We start from the raw sequence: 18858 nt of genomic DNA, 5'->3' as shown, positions 1-18858 counted from the left end.
TATCCTTGAGGGGAAAATGGTCTGGAAAGAGGGATAAAGGGGCCTTCTGAAGTACTGAGGATGGTTCTGTTTCTTGATCTATTTGATGGGTATATGGGTCAATTCCATTTATGAAAATTCCTTGAGCTGCATAATCACATGTTTCTGTAGGTGTAATATACCTCAATAAAGAGTAAACAAAAGAAAACAACAAAGCACCTTTTGTAATAATGAACTATTTCTAGTTTCGCATCAATAATTTGTCTTAATTTTCCCTTTTCTCTAGACTTTGCATATGCTGCTCCCTCAACCCACATCTCTACTGGTCTGTGCCATTAACTCTGTCTCATAGTTCTCACCGAGCTGCTTTGTAACGGCCTGTTTTTGCATACTCTAAGTTCTTCAGAACCATGTCTCCAGCTACTAAATGAACTTGGTATAGTGAGATAGTCACACAATTACACTGGTGTACTTTTTATTCAACATAGTGCTAGAAGTCCTATCTAGAGCAATCAGACAACAGAAGGATATAAAGGGCATCCATATTTGACAGGAAGGAGTCAAACTGTCCTTGTTTGCTGATGATACAATCTGGTTTTGGAAAAACCAAAAGACTCCACATGAAAGCTATTCAACTGCTAAACAAATTTAGTAAAGTTGCAAGATACAAAATCAACACACAGAATTTAGTAGCATTTCCATATGCCAACAGTGAACAATATAAAAAAGAAATAAAAAGTAATCCCATTTACATTAGTCACACATAAAATTAAATACCTAGGAATTAACTTAACCAAAGAAGTGAAAGATTACTACAATGAAAACAATAAAACATTGATGAAAGGAATTGAAGAGGACAACAAAAAATGGAAAATTAATCCATAATCATGCATTGGAAGAACCAATATTGTTAAAATATCTGTATTACCCAAAGCAATCTATAGAGTCAATGCAATTCCTATCAAAATGGCGATGATATTCTTCACTGAAATAGAAAAAATAGTCCTAAAATTTATGTGAGACTACAAAAGACCCAGAATAACTGAAGCTATCCTAAGCAAAAGAACAAAACTGGAGGAATCACATTACCTGGCTTCAAATTATAATGCAGAGCTAGAGTAAATAAAACAGCAGGCTACTGGCATAAAAACAGACACATAGACCAATGGAACAGAATAGAGAACCCAGAAACAAATCCACACACCTATAGATAGTGAACTCAGTTTTACAAAGTTGCCAAGAACATACACTGGGAAAAAGACAGTCTCTTCAGTAAATAGGCCTAGGAAAACTGAATATCCATATGTAGAAGAATGAAACTGGACCTCTGTCTCTCGCTAAATACAACAATCAAATAAAAATGGATTAGAGACTTAAATCTAAGACCTCAAACCATGAAACTACTACAAGAAAACCTTGAAGAACATCTCTAGCACATTGGTCTGGGCAAGATTTCTTGAGCAATACCCCACAAGCACAGGCAACCAAAGCAAAAATGGATAAATGGGATCACATCAATTTAAAAAGTTTCTGTACAGCAAATAATACAATCAACAAAGTGAAGAGGCAACCCACAGAATGAGAGAAAAATATTTGCAAATTACCTATCTGACAAGGGATTAATAACCAGAATATATAAGGAGCTCAAACAACTCTATGAGATACATTCTAATAATCAGATTTTTAAAAATGGCAGCATATTTGAATAGACATTTCTCAAAAGAAGACATACAAATGGTAAACAGGCATATGAAAATGTGCTCAACACCACTGATAGTCAGAGAAATGCAAATCAAAACTACAATGTGATATCTCACCCTAGGTAAAATGGCTTTTACACAACAGACAGGCAATAACAAATGCTGGTGAGGATGTGGTGTAAAGGAACCCTTTGTACACTCTTGGTGGGAATGTAAATTAGTACAACCACTATGGAGAACAGTTTGGAGGTTCCTCAAAAACTAAGAATTGAGCTACATATAATCCAGTAATTCCGCTGGTGGGTATATACCCTGCAAAAAAGGAAATCAATATATGGAACTGATATCTGTACTCCTATGTTTGTTGCAGCACTGCTTATAATACCTAAGATTTGGAAGCACCCTAAGCATCTATCAACAAATGAATGGATAAAGAAAATGTGGCACATATACACAATGGTGTACTATTTAGTTTTGATGTTTCTAAACATCAAAAGAATTGAACTCATGGACATAGAGAATAGAAGGATGGTTACCAGAGGCTGGCAAGGGTAGTTAGGGGATGTGGGGAAGGCTAATAGGTACAAAAATAGTTAGAAAGAATGAATAAGACCTACTATTTGCTAGCACATCAGGGTGACTGTAGTCAATAACAATTTAATTGTACATTTTAAAGTATTGTAAAGAGTCTAATGGGATTGTTTATAACTCAAAGGATAAATGCTTGAGGGGATGGATATCCCATTCCCCATGATGTGCTTATTTCACATTGCATGCCTGTATCCAAACATCTCATGTACCCCATACATATATATACTATGTACCCACAAAACATTTTTAAAAATTACAAAAATAGAAAAAAGTAAAAAAGTCACATTGGTGGAAAATGCTCATAGAGCTCAATTCTAGGTGCTACGGAAACACAATAAATGTGTGCATGCATACACACCTACAAATACTCAAACATCTTCTATAGTAGGCTGAATATAAGTCAAAGGGGAGCAGTTGATTTGTGCAACTGTCACTCCCCAACAAAAACAACAATAACAACATTCAGAAGACTTATCTGTACTTTTAGAATCGCTATGCATACATATTTGGAGTACTGGTGTTAAAGATGTCAATGGAGCTTAAATAGGCATTCTGTAAGTTAGGCATCCCACTCTTTTCACATGTAGACTCGTTAAATCACTTGTCCCAGATGTTAAAACCATAGGTCCATGTCAAATTAATTCCCTTAGATAAATGACTAATCTTGACTTAGCCTAATTTCAGTACTGAGAGGTTAGGGAGCACACCAAATCAGTTACTCTTTGTCTGGTTTCTAAACCATCGTTGAACATAACAAGCTTGTGCTCAGATTACCTTCTGCAGAATTTCTCAGAGCTAGTCATGTGTTAGTGTGCCCTCTGGCACCTGAGATGGAGACACATTTTATGCAATATTTCATAGATCCTTTTTTTTTTTTTTTTTGACCATGGAAAGCTTTACTTCACCAAAGATATGAAAAGACAATTCTTTTCCAACCAAATTTTGAAAACTGTGATTTGGAAGTTTACAACGTTGGTGAATTTTTGGAGGTCTGTTTCTCACCTATTTAATGAATATTTACTGTATCTTTCCTCGAAAAGTAGATACAATTATCCAGTAATTTGGGCATGGTAACCCAAATGGATTATTGAGAAGAAAAAACAAGTTTTGGGGGCATATACTTTTTAGAATGGTTATCTATTTAGTCTGTGTTCCCCAAAAGAGCATGGACTTTTACCTTGACTCAGGGACACATTTATTGAACATAAGCTAAATTCATAAATGTTATGTAAATTTAGTTTCATTATAACAAAACTTTGGGATTTGGTTTTTAGCATATTGGGTTCTTATTTTGTCTTCCAAATCTTTACATTCCTCAGGAAGGTATAATTGTATAAATTACTCTAGTTTATTGTTGACATGGTTGTTGATAATTTTAAAAAATGTAATCTATCAGGGTCTATAGATTTATGGGACCTGAAGGAATTCAATTTTGTGTTTAAATCTCTAATCTCATTAGTTGTTTTTCCTTTCCCCTGCCTGTAGTAGGGCAGTAGATATTTATCTTTTTAAGCAAAAGAATATTTAAATATTAATGATAGCAAAATCATCTCTGGGAAAATGACATAATAAGTGTTCTTAAATGTGTGGTAGAGTGAAAATAGGGTTAGAAGGTGGACATGACCTCTATTCCTCCGCACATGTCTGGTAGAATGTGAGGAAGAAAGAGGTAAGCTTTCATTTCATTCCCTTTTACAAAAGTACAACAACTGATCAATTTCCCTACACCTTATATGTAAAATTATTACTTTATAACTTTTACAAAACTAAATGCACAACTCACAAAATTGGTAAAAATTGTATGTTGAATTTCCAAAGGTCATATGCTCATAAGCAAATGTAAGTTAATTGTCGAGTGGATTTCTTATTGTTCATTTTAGATTAATCAATGTAAAATTAAATGAAATTTAGCACGTATGGGTGATAGGTCCCTCAATATAATACTAACTTTCATTTAAATGATTCTTATCTCATTTTCCAATCGTCTTTACTTACATAATGTTGCAGAGTGAAGGGAAGGGTGTTAAACATTTCAACATATGTTGATCGAAACATGATTAATATGATAGGCAGGGAGACTACAAGGATGAAATACGGCCACAAAATAATAATTTAACTCTGATATTCAAAAAATGTCTACTCAACACTTTGGAAATGTTAGTTCATAAAGAGCATTTAATGTTATTTTTTATAGAGTTGGTATTCACAAAAACTTTTTCAAGTGATTATTTATTAAACTAAGTGGACTGTAATCTGAGAATAATAATATTATTTTGCTCTTACTCCTTGCCATAACACTACTGAATATCTTTCACACATTAATTTTATTATTTGCTTTCATTTTTAAAAGGCAAGGAAATGACTGTGGAGCAGTGTAGAACAGAGCTTAAATGCAGGCTTCAAATCCTACTTCCTCTTTTTACTAGTTGTGTGATCTTAGGCATATTATTTAACTTTTCTATGTGTCAGTGTTTCCATCTGTAAAATGGGTGACTATCTCATAGGGCTAATTGTCAGAATTAATAAATTAATACCTGTAATTTGCTTAGAAGTGTGCTTGGAAAATACTAAAACCTTCATACATATCAAGATAGTTTTTAGGTGACTTGCCCAGCATGGCAGAAAGTAGCATAGTTGGGATTTGAACATAGATTTGTCTGAATCTAGAACTCAGGATTTTAACTGCAACAACAAAAAGACTTTTTATTTCATAGAATGTATTTTATCTATATAAGTGAAGCAATAAAAGTAGTAAAGATTTAAAAGTAGTTTGTTAGAATTGTGTTTCTTTGCATTAAATTCAACAATAGCTTGCAATTGGCAATGGTTCTTAGAATCATTTCATATATAATTGCACTTTGTCTCTCAGAAGGCAAGCTGCTGGGCAGATTAAGGAACTAGAGTTCTAATGATTATTGTGTATTATTTATTGGAATCTAACACATTGCTCAGAATAGAGTACATATTCAATGGCGTCTTCTTTCTCATTTACCTAAAACACCTGGTTCAGAAAATGATTCAAGACGTTTCCTCATCCTCATCATTTCTGTTAAGGTATGATTTCATTTTTAAAAGTTTAGGAAGTTCTCGACACTTCCTAGAAAGGTAAAAGTAAAAAAAAAAAAAAAATCTAAAAAAAGATTTTCCTTTTTTAGAATAAATTTGCCAATTTTTTAGAAAATTGTTGCTATCCAAAATTAACTAACATTCTCTTTCAATATGTCTGTTTGATGATTTTCTAAAACAATATAAAATTTCATTTAGTATCTGTAGTTAAGAACCACAATGTCACATATATATATTTTATAGCTTTCAATAATTGTGGGTAGCATTCACACGGATTCAAGCTAAGGAGTATGATAGATATCAAATAGACACATATCAATCCTTTATTATAGAGAAAACTTCCGTTTAAACATGCTGAAACTTTTAAAATAAGGATTCTGTTAGCAAAGAATATACCGTCGATAAAACTTCCAAAGAAATTATCCTGGGAGAAAGTACATTTTTTTCCTAATCTTCAGCTGTGGTTTTGTTAACTCCTCTTCTGAAATAAATTAGACTGGCAACCACTTTTCTTTAATTGCATAAAGGAAATGATTCTTAATCTTGGTTTCACATTAGAACTTCATGGGATGGACTTAAATTACCCTTGTCTGGACCCCACTAACATTTAATTCCTCAGGGGTACAATGTGGGCATCACCTACCCTACGTGATTTTCATGTGCAATCAGAGTTGATAACCATGGCTCATATCAGGGAAATAAATCAATGGGATAAGGGAGGCCATTTTCTCCTCAACAGTACCAAGTGCCTCTTGAATTTGTTTCCCTTGTATTACTTCACAGACCTTAAAACTACATTGAAAATTCTCTGGCATACAATTTTCTTCCAATACCTTGTCATGAGACTTGAAAACGTCACGTAACTTTAAGATAAAAAATTGAAAGCGGTTCTTCATAGGCAGATCATGTCTGATCAGAATACCAGGTGAACTGGATCCTAGGAAACCTTCACCTTCCAATGATTGAAGGTGGAGAAATCCTATAGCCTTTCTGGCCTACAGATTCCTTACCAGCACCTTTGCCTAGTCTCAGGCCTTTTGTGTCATTTTTAATGTTCTTAAAATCTTTACTATTCTGTCAGGGACCACTCAGTGTCTCCCAGCTTTTAATCACCTGATCAAGGGGATTTGGAATTTTTTTTTTTTTTTTTTTAAGAATTGCCAATGATATCTTTTACCTTGAAACATAATGACCTTTTCCGTGGGCCAAAATTTTCCAGGCTTCTGGAAGAGTACATTCCTACTCTTACTTTCATACAAACTCTCTCCCAACATTCAGAAATACTCTTCCCCATCGAATCCTCTAAAAAGTGCTTCCTCCTCTTGTTATTGTCACACCATAGACCAGGCCCACAGCTATCCAGACAGGTCTCATGATGTAGACAGAAGCCTCCAACCTGTGCTCTATGCTATTTGGAATTATTTCAAATTTTTTCATCATACTTAACCACCATGAATTTGCTTCATACCTCAGCTAACTATAACAAGATCATTAACAGCCTTTTTTTTTTTTTTTTTTTTTCCGGTGGAGTCTCGCTCTGTCGTCCAGGCTGGAGTGCAGTGGCATGATCTCGGCTCAAAGCAATCTCCGCCTCCCAGCAATCTCCGCCTCCCAGGTTCAAGCGATTCTCCTGCCTCAGCCTCCCGAGTAGCTGGGATTACAGGCATGCACCGCCACACCTGGCTAATTTTTGTATTTTTAGTAGAGACCGGGTTTCACTATGTTGGCCAGGAGGGTCTCGATCTCTTGACCTCATGGTCTGCCCTCCTCAGCCTCCCAAAGTGCTGGGATTCCAGGCGTGAGCCACCTGCCCGGCCGCCATTTTGTTTATTTATTTATTATTTTTTTACGTAAGACTGCCAACACCTTCAATTTTCCTCTCAAAATATGATTTCTTTAAGATTTTCTAGATGTATAGTCATCACTAAGTGCTTAAGAAGTCATGAAATAAAAGGGCAAGTAGCTTGACTGTCATGAATTTTCTTCCACAAATGTTGACATAGTATATACAAAATTAGCAGTAAGTCATTGTCTATTACTTATATTATGCTTCTTGGATTAGTTTTCAAGAGAAAAAACAGGAGCAGACATTTCTCATGAGGAGTGCACACTTGAAATGCACTTGGCAGTAGGCAAACGAGAAGATAGTAGCTGATATCATATATGCATTGCATCTGTTCACAAACACTAGTGGCATCATTTATGTCAACCTTTTACATATTGAAAATTGCAAAGACTCCTGCTGTGCTGTTTCTTTTGAGAAGCCGGCTGGTATGTAGTGTTTAATTAAGTATTTTAAAGCCATCTTTTCGTAGGCCTGTTCCACTTTAGCAAAAGTTATGACAGCTTGTCTCTGTTAGTTTAAAAAAAGAAGGCATAGTTTATTCTCTCTCTCTCTCTTTCTAACTCTCTCACAAATATAGAATATTAGTATTTTTAAGTAAAGTAAAATAGCCTATTTTAGAAATATAGAAATATGCTATTTTAATGTGCTCTCAATGTAAATAGACATATAAAAGAATAATTTGATGGAAACAATCCTTTAGTATTGTAATTATTTTAATAATTATAGTGCACTATTGAAATAAAAACACATTTCCTCTTTCTCTGCCACTTTTTTGGTGTAATGGGACATTCAGAGCTTGAAAGAAACCACCACATAAGTAGTCATTTCATCTGTATCTGTTAAATGAATTGCTTTTCCCAGACATCTAATTTATCCAGAGAACATCTCCTTGGTCAGTATTACAAATTGTTTTTATTTTCTTACACTTGCTTATTAATAATTTTCCATGTCACGTCTGTCATCAGAGAAGGAAGGTCACATTCAATATTTCTCCATTTCTCTTTTCTTTTTTCCCACTCATACTCTAGATTGAAAACTTAGATAAGTAAAAACAATTGGTTCAAATTTATTTGAATTATGGACACATTATTCTCAGTAAAATAAATCTTGAGTTTAAATCCCATTATCTTGTGTAAATTTTTTTAAATTCAATCTTGGCAAAACATGCATATTTTAAAGATATGACCTATAATTTTTTCTCTTGACTTTTGTGTTTGGCAGGAGTTCACAGACTTTGCTAACAATTTTAACAGATATGCTTTAACTTAATAACTACAATTTGGTAATTAGCTGGAGCCGCATTTCAAAATGCAATTGATATGATTTGGCTGGATTTATCTGTATTCTAGAAAATACAGGACAGTCGTATAGATACTGGTGTCGTTACTCTGTTCATATTCACACTTTTACCTTGCATCATTCCTGAGACACAGAATTTTTGATATTCTGCCGCAATCTATTCCCAAAACATCACTGATGACAAAACGATAATAATCTTTGGAAACATTTCCTCTCAAGTTCCAAAGTTTTCAGTCAGTAGAAAAAAAAGAAAGAAGACAAAATTTTAAAGGTGCTGAGAAAAGCCCAGGGCTCACAGCTGGTTTCAGCAACTTCAACTTGCGTAAGACCCCGTGTTTGTGAAAACAACCCAAGAATCTTTGAACAGGATGTAATCAACCTCCGAACTGCTGAGAAATATTGCAAAAATGACTTCAGCTGCCAAAAATAATGTCGTTTACAAGCAGCTCTTCCTATGTCTAAGGAAGAACTAGTCACACATGCGAGTTTTTGCTGGCTTGAGAACAAGCAAGGAAAAAGACAAATCCCACCTAACCTAGCCTAAAATACACAGTGAGTCTCAGAACCCCGCGGAAGCTGTGGCTCATTTCTAAAGGTGCTGGCAATATCGAGGAAGACTTGTATCCACAAAATTCCAAATGGTAAGTGACCCAGGACAGAGGGATTTTATTTGGCAGCAAATCTGTGTTGTCACTTTCCTTCCGTAGCAAAGCTTCCCTGTCTTGTGGAGGCAGAGCTGTTAAATACCTCTTAGTCACTAGCCCCAACCTATTTTTTTTGTTTGTTTGTTTTTCTTTTCAAAATATTATCTGGCACCTTCCCTTAAAGACATCAAGGGCTCTGGAGGAAATATTTGCAAATGATCCTTTATGCACCTACCTCTGTCAAGCTTTGGCTGCTCAGTCCGCATGGGCTGGATGTGAAAAAAGATCCCAGTATGATGGCTTCTCTAAATTTACCAGAAAGAAAGGACCTGGGATGCTTGTCCTTTAAGTGTCTCTAAACATGGTTTGCATAGCTGGATCTCAGCTTATCTGTGCCTTTCGGCTTTCGCTTCCATACATGGATCTGTTCCCAACAGTAACTCCAAGCTGTCGAAAAGAAGCTATCTGGCAGCTCTCTGCTTCATCCAACACATGGATGATAAAAATACACATATAGCGATTCTTCCAGCCAGGCCCATTTCCCACCACATGATCCTGTCACTATGCTTTTTTTTTTTTTTTTCCAAAACACTTTTGAGATTGGCATTTCTACTCTCCAAATATTTAGATCATAACCAATTTTTACCTGATTCCCACATAAAGCTTTTAGGGTGTGGGTTCGCCTAGCTTTATGAAAACAGAGAGACAATTATGGTTCCTTACTAGAGTCTTCATCCTTAAAGATTCTAGTGACAGCATGCATATGGGACCTGTGAAATGTTTAATGAATGAATGAATTTATAAACGAATGGCTGAACAGATGAATAACACTGTATGTGAATGAAAAAATACGTACTTTACATATTTACTTAACTGGGAATAGTGGTTAACATTTTGGATTATTTGTCTTCAAGGAAAAGATAGCAGAGGGTAAAAGTTATCAATATCTCTAAGAGAGAAGAAGCTGTTATTTTAAACAGCTTCTCATATAGCGTATTGTGGCAGTTCCCATTAAACTACTTTCTAGAACATAGTTTAAGATTTATAATTTTTTTAAAAAAATTAAAGAATGCAAATATGAATAGAATACTAATTGTTACATTTGTTAATTGTCAAGGATAGTTTAAATGACAGATATCTGTGACCTAAATGTTAGATGGGGGATAAATTCTGCTCTGCGTGGTGGAGAAGTACTCCCTTAGGGGGTTGCTGAAGCTCTGCTTAACACCCCAGTTCTTTAGAAACTTCACTTCTCATTTTTAACATTTATTTCTCTCATTTTTTCCAACTTGTTAATCTTGTGCAACAAGAGGTCAAAATATAGAGAGAAAGAGAAGAGAGAGAATTTCAAAATAATAATTTTCCATTGATTTTTTTTCGAAATCATGTTAAAACCCTTGTAAGTTATTCTGTTTGAAGAAGCAAAAATAAATTAGAGGCATACATACAGACACAACTCATTTTGGTGTGGCAGAAATGAAATGAGTTTTGTTAAAATATTCAGGAGGGATAAAAGGAGGGAACAGTCAAAACCAGGCTGGTAAAATGTTCATTGTTGCAGGTGGTTGATAGGTACATAGGGGTTCATTATATTATCCTATTTATCGGTGTATGTTTAAAATTTGTATTAAAAATTGAAGGAAAAGAGAGAAAAGAGAACAACAAACAGATGTGTGAAAAAAAGACACGAAGAACAAAACAGATGTATTAATGGCAAATGTGAGTATTCCTAGATTTGAGTAATTTTCCTGCCAAAGCATTTAGGTCAGAACAAGAAGGGACGAGATTGTGTTTTTTAATTCAAAATATTCTGATATTCCAACCTCTTCCTTGGTACCTCCAATTATTCTATGTAATAATAATTTGTATCTAATGAAAATTAAGATATGATATTTAAAAAGCCAACCTAATGCAGCTCAGTGCTAGACATGGTAGATGGGTGCTTACACAGGAGCCATTCAATACCCTCTCTTCCCTTACTTTTTCTACTTTAGAAGTTCAAAAGCAAAATCTTTTTTCCTATTGTCCCTCACACCTGGAAATGAAAAGGCAACATAATATTGTCCAAACAGATGTCAATAGGAGTTCCCTGGGTGGGACTTCAGGAAAGCTCATATTTGTTAAAAAAAAAAAAAAAAAAAAAAAAAAAAGGACAGGCTCAGCTTTTGCCCCTCTTGTTCCTGCACCCCTTCCACCTTTTTCCTTCCCAGAGAGTAGACTTGAAGCCTGAAATTGCAGCACTCATTTGGTGACCAGGAGTGGGCAAACAGAAGGACAAAGGCCTACAAGGTAAGGTAAATGGAGCAGATAGAAAGAACTGCAGTTCTTGCCAGTATTATTGAGTCACTACAGCAACAGTAAATTGTCCCTCTAAACTTGGTGTCATGTGAGAAAAATAAAACGATAATTAATACAAAAAGTAGATTCTACATTATGAACCCAGAAACCAAAAAGCTCTGCTCTCATCTGACTCTGTTACTTACTACCTGAGTGACATTGATCATGTCATAGAGTTCTATTCCCTCCTCTGTTACTCAAGAGAACACTTGACTTCTTTAGCCTAGAGTTATCCTATGAAATAATGCATGTTATATATCTTCATACATGGTAAGAGAGTACATCAATGGAAGATGTTGCTTATTTAACATGCCGGGTGGTTGATACATAGGACATGCAGTGACTCCACAGTTAAATATAACAGTGCCCAGGAGTCTGCTTTCCGTTCAAAGAAGAATTTGCAGACACTTTCTTTGACTGGCTTAATTTCAGACTTCTTGGGAATTCTGTTCTGAAGTTAGGAACTTCCAAGGTAGAGGACGTTTGTGTTTGTGTATTCCAAAATGTATTTGCCCATGTTGGGTCAGTCAGATTGAGTTGGCATGTTCTTGGTGAGGTATACAGCGGAAGTGGGCCAGTTTCCTGCTTCACCTAGGCTAGGCTTTCCTTTTTCCTAGAAAAATGAAAGGCTCAGGAAAGCAGCCATGCTAACCACTATACCACCATCACCACCAGGAAGGCTCAGGACACTCATTCCCAACTCTGGAGGATGCTGTGGGGATCATGAGCAGGAAGAGATCTCCTGATAAAGAGGTTAAAGACCTATCATATCTCCAAAGAAAGAGGTTAAATGATTTTCTGTGAGCTTGGTAAATGTGGAAGTCAGGATTTAATGTATTGACATTGATTTGCTTAACTCTGTGGGGAAGGATGTAGTCATCTCGGCATTCTATTTTGCTGTGGGTTACAGGATGATTCTTTCAATGAAATAGACTCCACCTCCTCCTAGAAGTATGTACACCACTGTACATGCAATCCACCTTTGTCTGCTGGAAGAACATATCCTCAGTCTTTTAAGATTCAGCTCAGTGTCTCTTCTTTCCTGAAATCTTTACTGACCTCACCATCATGTATTCTGAAGTATATACAGCATATTGTTGTACATTCGCCCCGTCTCCTCTTTGCATTTGGCCATTAGACTGTGAGTGCCAAAGGACAGGGGCTCTGTATTATTTGCTTTTGTATCATCAGCATCCATTATAGTGTCTGTCCTATAGAAAACAAACCTTAACATAAGACTGTTGAAGAACTAAATTCATTGCTAAGTGATTGAAAAATGTGATTGAAAAATGGGTAAATGGTTGTATCTCTCAACTAGTGACCATTAGCCTGGCAGCTTTCCCTGTTGCATAAGGCTTAAGAATCTCAAGTAACCCACTGCCCTGTGGGTAAAAACTGTCAACTAAAAGGAGACAGAAAACAGAGTGTGACAAAACATTAATATCATTCTAATTTAACTGAGCAGATTATCTAAGGTTTCCAGTTATCCAAGGCAGAGGACCATTATATTAGGACAGATCATTTACAGTGGATATCAGACTCAGATTTTTAGTATGAAAGAGAGGGGCAAGTATTGTAATCTATTAAAAGATTACAAATATTCGATCCTTGGCAATTTAATTTTTTTCTTCCTTTGTCTAAGAATATGAGGGGAATCTTTGATGAGAGACTTGTTGAGGCATATGGCAAGTTTTGAAAGAATTTGAAGGTGAATAAGTAATGAAATATTTATTCCCTCTTTTAACATTAAAAACAATTATATTTAACCAATAAGGAAAAAAATTCAGGTAAAAAATTTCCATGCATATTTGTCTTTTTAATTTAATTTCTACTAATATTATGACTCAGAGGCTGAATCCAGGATAAAGGTAATCTATCATCAGGGCTCTCTTTCAGGACAGAAAGAGAACATATAAAGACTAGAAATGAAAAAAAGAGATTAAACAAGGCTTCCACTTAATCTCTGGATTCTATCACTTAGCATAGTGTTTTCAAAGTTCATTCATTTGTATCATGCATCAGTACTTCATTCCTCTTTGTGGTTGAATAAAATCTCGTTGTATAGATGTACCTTGTATTGTTTGTCCATTCATCTGTTAATGAATATCTGAGTAGCTTCTGCCTATTGACTGCTATGACTAGTGCTGTTAAAAACATCCATGTACAAGTTTTTGTGTGGACATATATTTTTATTTCTTTGGGTATATACCTAGGAGTGGAAATGTTGAGTTATACAGAAACTCTATGTTTAATCATTTGAGAAACTGTCAGATTATTTTCCAAAGCAGCTGCACAATTTTATACTCACATCAGCAGTGTAGGAGGGTTCAATTTCTCCACATACTCACCAACACTTTGTTATCTTTTTGATACTTGCTATCCTAGTGCCTTTGAAGTGGCATCTGATTGTGGTTTTGATTTGCATTTCTTTAATGACTAATAATGTTAAGTAGCTTTTTTTTATGGCTGATTGGCCATGTGTATGTCTTTCTTAGTGAAGTGTCTATTAAGATCCTTAGCCGATTTTTAATCAGGTTATTTGTCTTTTATGATTGAGTTGTGTCTTTATATAGTCTTGATACAAGACCCTTATCAGATATGTGATTTACAAATACTTTTTTCCACTCTGTGGATTATTTTTTCACTTTCCTGATGCTGGCCTTTGAAGAACAAAAGTTTTTATTTTTATTTTTTCTTGTAGCCATTGAAATTTTGGTGAAATCCAATTTATCTATTATTTATTTCTTTTGCTCATGCTTCTGGTACCATATCCAATAATCTGTTGCCAAAGCCAAGGAAGGTCATGAATATTTACTCCTATGTTTTCTTCTAAGAGTTTTGTGATTTTAGCTCTTACAATTAGGTCTCTAATCCATTTGGGGTTAGTTTTTGTGTATGATATGAGATAGGAATCCAACTTCATTCTTCTGCACATGAATATGTAGTTGTCCCAATGCCATTAGTTGAAGACTATTCGTTTCTCCATTTAATAAACTTGCTATCCTTGTTGAAAATCAATTGAACACAGATGTATGGGCTTATTTCTAGATGTTGAATTTATTTCTGGATGTTTATTTCTGGAATGGAATTCTGAATGGACGTCTATTCCTTTGATCTGCAGGTCTATCCTTATGCCAGTAGCATTTGTTTTGATTACCGTGGCTTTGTAGTAAATTTTGAAATCAGGAACTATGAGTCCTTCAACTTGGTTCTGTTTCAATATTTGTTGGCTATCTGGGGTTATTTGAAATTTAATATGAGTTTTAGAATCAGGTTGTCAACTTCTAAATAATATCAGCGAGGATTTTGATAGAAATTATGTTGAATCTGTAGATGATTTTAGGGAATAATCTTAACAATGTTAAGTCTTCTGATCTATGAACATGGGGTCTTTTCCCATTATTTAGATCTTCTTTAATTTCTTAATATATTGTATTTTTTAGAATATAAGTTTCACACTTCTTTTATTAAATTTATTCCCAGGTATTTTATTCTTTTTGATGTAGTTATGAATGGAATTATTTTCTTAATTTCATGTTTAGATTGTTCACTGCAAGTGTAAAGAAATAAAAACTGATTTTTGTGTATTGATCTTGTGTTCTGCAACTTTAATAAATTCATTTATTAGTACTAACAGTTTTAGGTGGATTTCTTAGAATTTTCTATAATAAAATCATGCCATCTGCAAATAGTCCTAATGTTACTTCTTCCTATCCAATCTTGATCTCTTTTATTTCTTTTTTTTGTGCTAATCGGCCTATGTAGAACCTCCAGTGCAATTTTGAATACAAGTGGTGAAACAGACATCCTTATTTTGTTCCTGAACTTAGGGAGAAAGCATCCAGTTTTTCACCAGTTAAGTATAAAATTATCTGTGAGGTTTTCTTATATGTCATTATTATTTTGAGGACATTTCCTTTTATTCCTAGTTTGTTTAGATTTTTTGTCTTCTTTTTTAAATCATAAAAATGTGTTGAATTTTGTCAAATGCTGTTTTAGTATCTATTGGGATGAACATGTGGGGTTTTTTTTGATATGGTAGAATATATTAATTGATTTTTAGATGTTAAACCAAACTTGCATTTCTGGGATATATCCCACTTGGTCATGTTGTATAATTATCTTTATATATTGCTGGGTTCAGTTTGCCAATGTCTTATTGAGGATTTTTGTGTCCATATTCACAAACATATTGGTCTATAGTTTTCTTGTGATTTTGTTGTCCGTTTTGTATCAAGGTAAAACAGGCTTCATGAAATACATTGGGAAGTCTTCTCTCTCAGTATATTTATTGTAAGAGTTTGTAAATAATTTCTATTGATTCTTTTTTAAATGATCGATAAATTCATCTGTGAAGCAATATGGACCTTGGCTTTTTCTTAGTGGGTAGGTTTTGAATACTAAATTAATATTTTAATTTGTTATAGGTTTATTCACGTTGTTTATTTCTTCTTGAGTCTGTTTAGGTACTTTGTATCTTTCTAGGAATCTGTCCATTTCATATAAATTAACTAATTTGATTGCATATAATTGTTCACAGTATTTGTTTTAAATCTTTTTATTTCTGTAAGGTCTGTAATAATGTCCCCTCTTTCATTTCTCAGTCTTGCAATTTGAGTCCTCTCTTTTTGTCTTAGTCAATCTAGCTAAGCATTTATCAATGTACTCTTATAGTCATGATATCTCCTCCATTATAATTATAAAATGCCTTTCTTTATCTCTAGTAACATTTTCTGGTTTAGTCTATTTGGTCTAAGTTTTTAAAACCACTCCAGCTTTCCTACAGTTGTTGTTTGCAAGATATGTCATTTCCATCATTTTACTTGTAGCCTATTTGTGTCTTTGAATCTAAAGAATATCTTCTTTTTTTAATTATTATACTTTAAGTATATCTTCTTTTCTAAACTTACACATGGATAGTGTTTTCTTTATTAAAAAAACTCCAATCTGACACTCTGTGCCTTCTGATTGAATTAATTCACAGACGTTTAATGTTTTTATTTATATATTTGAATTTACATCTTACATTTTACTTTTGTTTTCTATATGTCTGTTGTCTTTTTTGAGTCTCAATTCCTCTCTATGGATTTCTTTTGCTTTAAGTGAACATTTTCTAATGTTGCATATTAATTTCTTTAATAATTTTTTCACTATATTTTTGACTTAATTTGTAGTGGTTACTCTAGAATATACTATATACATCTTAACTGATCAAAATTAGCCTTAGATTTAAACTACCCTAATTCCAGTGATATATAGCTTTATTTCATTTTCCTCTTTTTTGTGGTGGTGTTCTATGTATTACATCTATTAACATTACAAACCTCAAAATACATTTCTATAATTATTATTCTACCATATGTAGTCATTTTCTTAGCCCATTACAGCTTTACTCTCCCCACCTCCTTTGTGCTATTATCAGCAAATATATTACGCATATATTACAAATAGCACATTATATATAAAAATATATGAAAGTTTTTACAATTTCTCTTTAAATCCATCAGGAGAAGAAAGGAAAAATATTCATTTATAGTGTCTTTTATACTTGCATAATTACTTTTACTGATTCTCTTTGTTTGTGTGACTCCACATGGCAATCTGGTGTCAATTGCTTTTAGGCTGAAGAATTACTTACAGTATTACTTACCAGGTGAGTTTGCTAGAAACACATTTCCTCACCTTCTGTTTATCTGTTAAAGTCTTTATTTTGCCTTATTTTTAAAAAGTAGCACACTGTTTTTCTCTTATCACTTTGAAGAGTTACCATCATCTTTCACTTTTAGCATTTTTACATCATGTGTCTGTGAGTCTGTTTGTGTTTACCCTACTTGAAGTTCGTTGTAATTATTGTCAATAAATGTAAGAAGTTTCAGCCACTATATCTTTAAATATGTTTTTTTCCTTTCTCTCTTTTATTCTGATAATCCCATTATATGTATATTGATGCACTTAATGGTATTCCATATTTCTCCGAGTATCTATTCATTTTTCCTCATTCTTTTTTCTGTCTGTTCTTCAGCTTGCCTAACTTCTATCAGTCTATTTTTAAGTTCACTAATTCTTTCTTCCTCCAGTTCAAATCTAATATTAATTCTAATACATGTTTTATTTCAGTTATTATAGTTTTCTGCTCCAGAATTTTCATTTGGCTCTTTTTAATGATTTGTTTAGTATTTCTTTTGATCTCAGGAGCATTCCTTCAAGTTGTCAGATTGCCCGGTTTTCTCCTGCAAACTAGTTGGCCTACAAACTAGGCTGTATCTTTATCAGATCATAAAACTCTTCCCAATATTTTTTCACTGTAACCTTCCCTGTTCTTGAGATTGTCCTTTGGCTTCAGCTTCTTCATGTTTCGTTGAAAATAAAGTCAGATCCTTTGGGAAGAATTTAGAGTCATCATTTTGTGGCCTGTTTCTCCTACCAGGCAAAATCTCTGGGTTAAGGCCCTAGAGCTGAGAGTTGGGACATTGACAAGATTCTCTTTGAGTGACATTCTTGTTTCAGCAACTGAGAACTTGATGCAGGGAGGGAGATCTGCGCAGCCTGAGGTCACTTAGTTTAGCTCTCCAGTTGTAGAACAATTATCACTTCAAGTTCTGGGGCAAGGGCTATAAGGATCTCAGTATTCTCAACAGGTGGACTGTATATTCCATGAGTGGGGATTGAGCAGAGAAAGGGAACTGCTATTCTTGACCGTATTTACCCAGGTCTTAGCCTCAGCAATAGGCACCTGGAGGTAGGATGAGAAACACTGAAGTACTGCTCCTCCTAAGAATAAATCCCTCTAGGTGGAGAGTGGGAATGGTAGAATCCCTGTATTCTTGGCTCCAGAAGTCTGGAATGGAGGCTCTACCCTGCTGAGCTGGGTAGGGGGAGAGATGGGACTTTCTGTGTTCAAGAATCACGGACTCGCCTTTCTTACTGAATTTTTAGAAATTTCTTTGAATTGATGTTTCTTCATTTGCTGTCTGCCTTTAGCACAATTTTCAAGAGGACTTTAAAAACATATTTTTTATCAGTTTCATTGGAGTCAGTGGAGCTCCAAATATTGTCATGCCAGAAGTTGGTCTTTAGCCTGAATTTCTTTTATAACCCATAGCAGGTTTTACATATGGTGTGATCTCAAGGCATAAAAAAATGTATTAGATCTTAATGCTTAGGATATTCCTCGGTATGCATTAGCTAATCAATTAAATTTTGCTTAGTTATATTTAAATAAAGCATAAACATGTCCTTATTTTTACGTTTTGAAGTCTTCAGAGTGGTTGCATTTTTGCTGTTTAATTTTTTCACCAAATCTTATTTTCATTTACAAATTAGAATACAGAGTCAGAGAAGTAAAATGATTTACCTATGAATATATGGTAAGCCAGCGAATTTTTCAAAAGACAGC

General features: G+C 34.3%; 1 protein-coding gene and 1 long non-coding RNA gene across 5 annotated transcripts in view; one reads left to right on the top strand and one right to left on the bottom strand.

Moving 5' to 3' along the window:
- The window catches only part of SLC8A1 (solute carrier family 8 member A1), a 414873-nt gene extending 405337 nt beyond the window's left edge, over window positions 1–9536 (bottom strand). For both annotated transcript variants that reach the window (XM_016948409.4, XM_016948410.4), the window contains exon 1: window positions 9361–9536. The gene's annotated coding sequence lies outside the window, so the exon portion shown is untranslated. The remainder of the gene's footprint in view (window positions 1–9360) is intronic.
- Window positions 8611–18858, top strand: part of LOC104004954 (uncharacterized) — a 34803-nt gene continuing 24555 nt past the window's right edge. For all 3 annotated transcript variants that reach the window (XR_001715729.4, XR_010149145.1, XR_001715728.4), the window contains exon 1: window positions 8611–9122. This is a non-coding gene — a long non-coding RNA (uncharacterized LOC104004954). The remainder of the gene's footprint in view (window positions 9123–18858) is intronic.

Source organism: Pan troglodytes, chromosome 12, assembly GCF_028858775.2.
Source record: "Pan troglodytes isolate AG18354 chromosome 12, NHGRI_mPanTro3-v2.0_pri, whole genome shotgun sequence".
Lineage (NCBI taxonomy): Eukaryota > Metazoa > Chordata > Mammalia > Primates > Hominidae > Pan > Pan troglodytes.
Note: the sequence above shows the minus strand (reverse complement) of the source record. Positions and strands in the feature narration are given on the sequence as shown.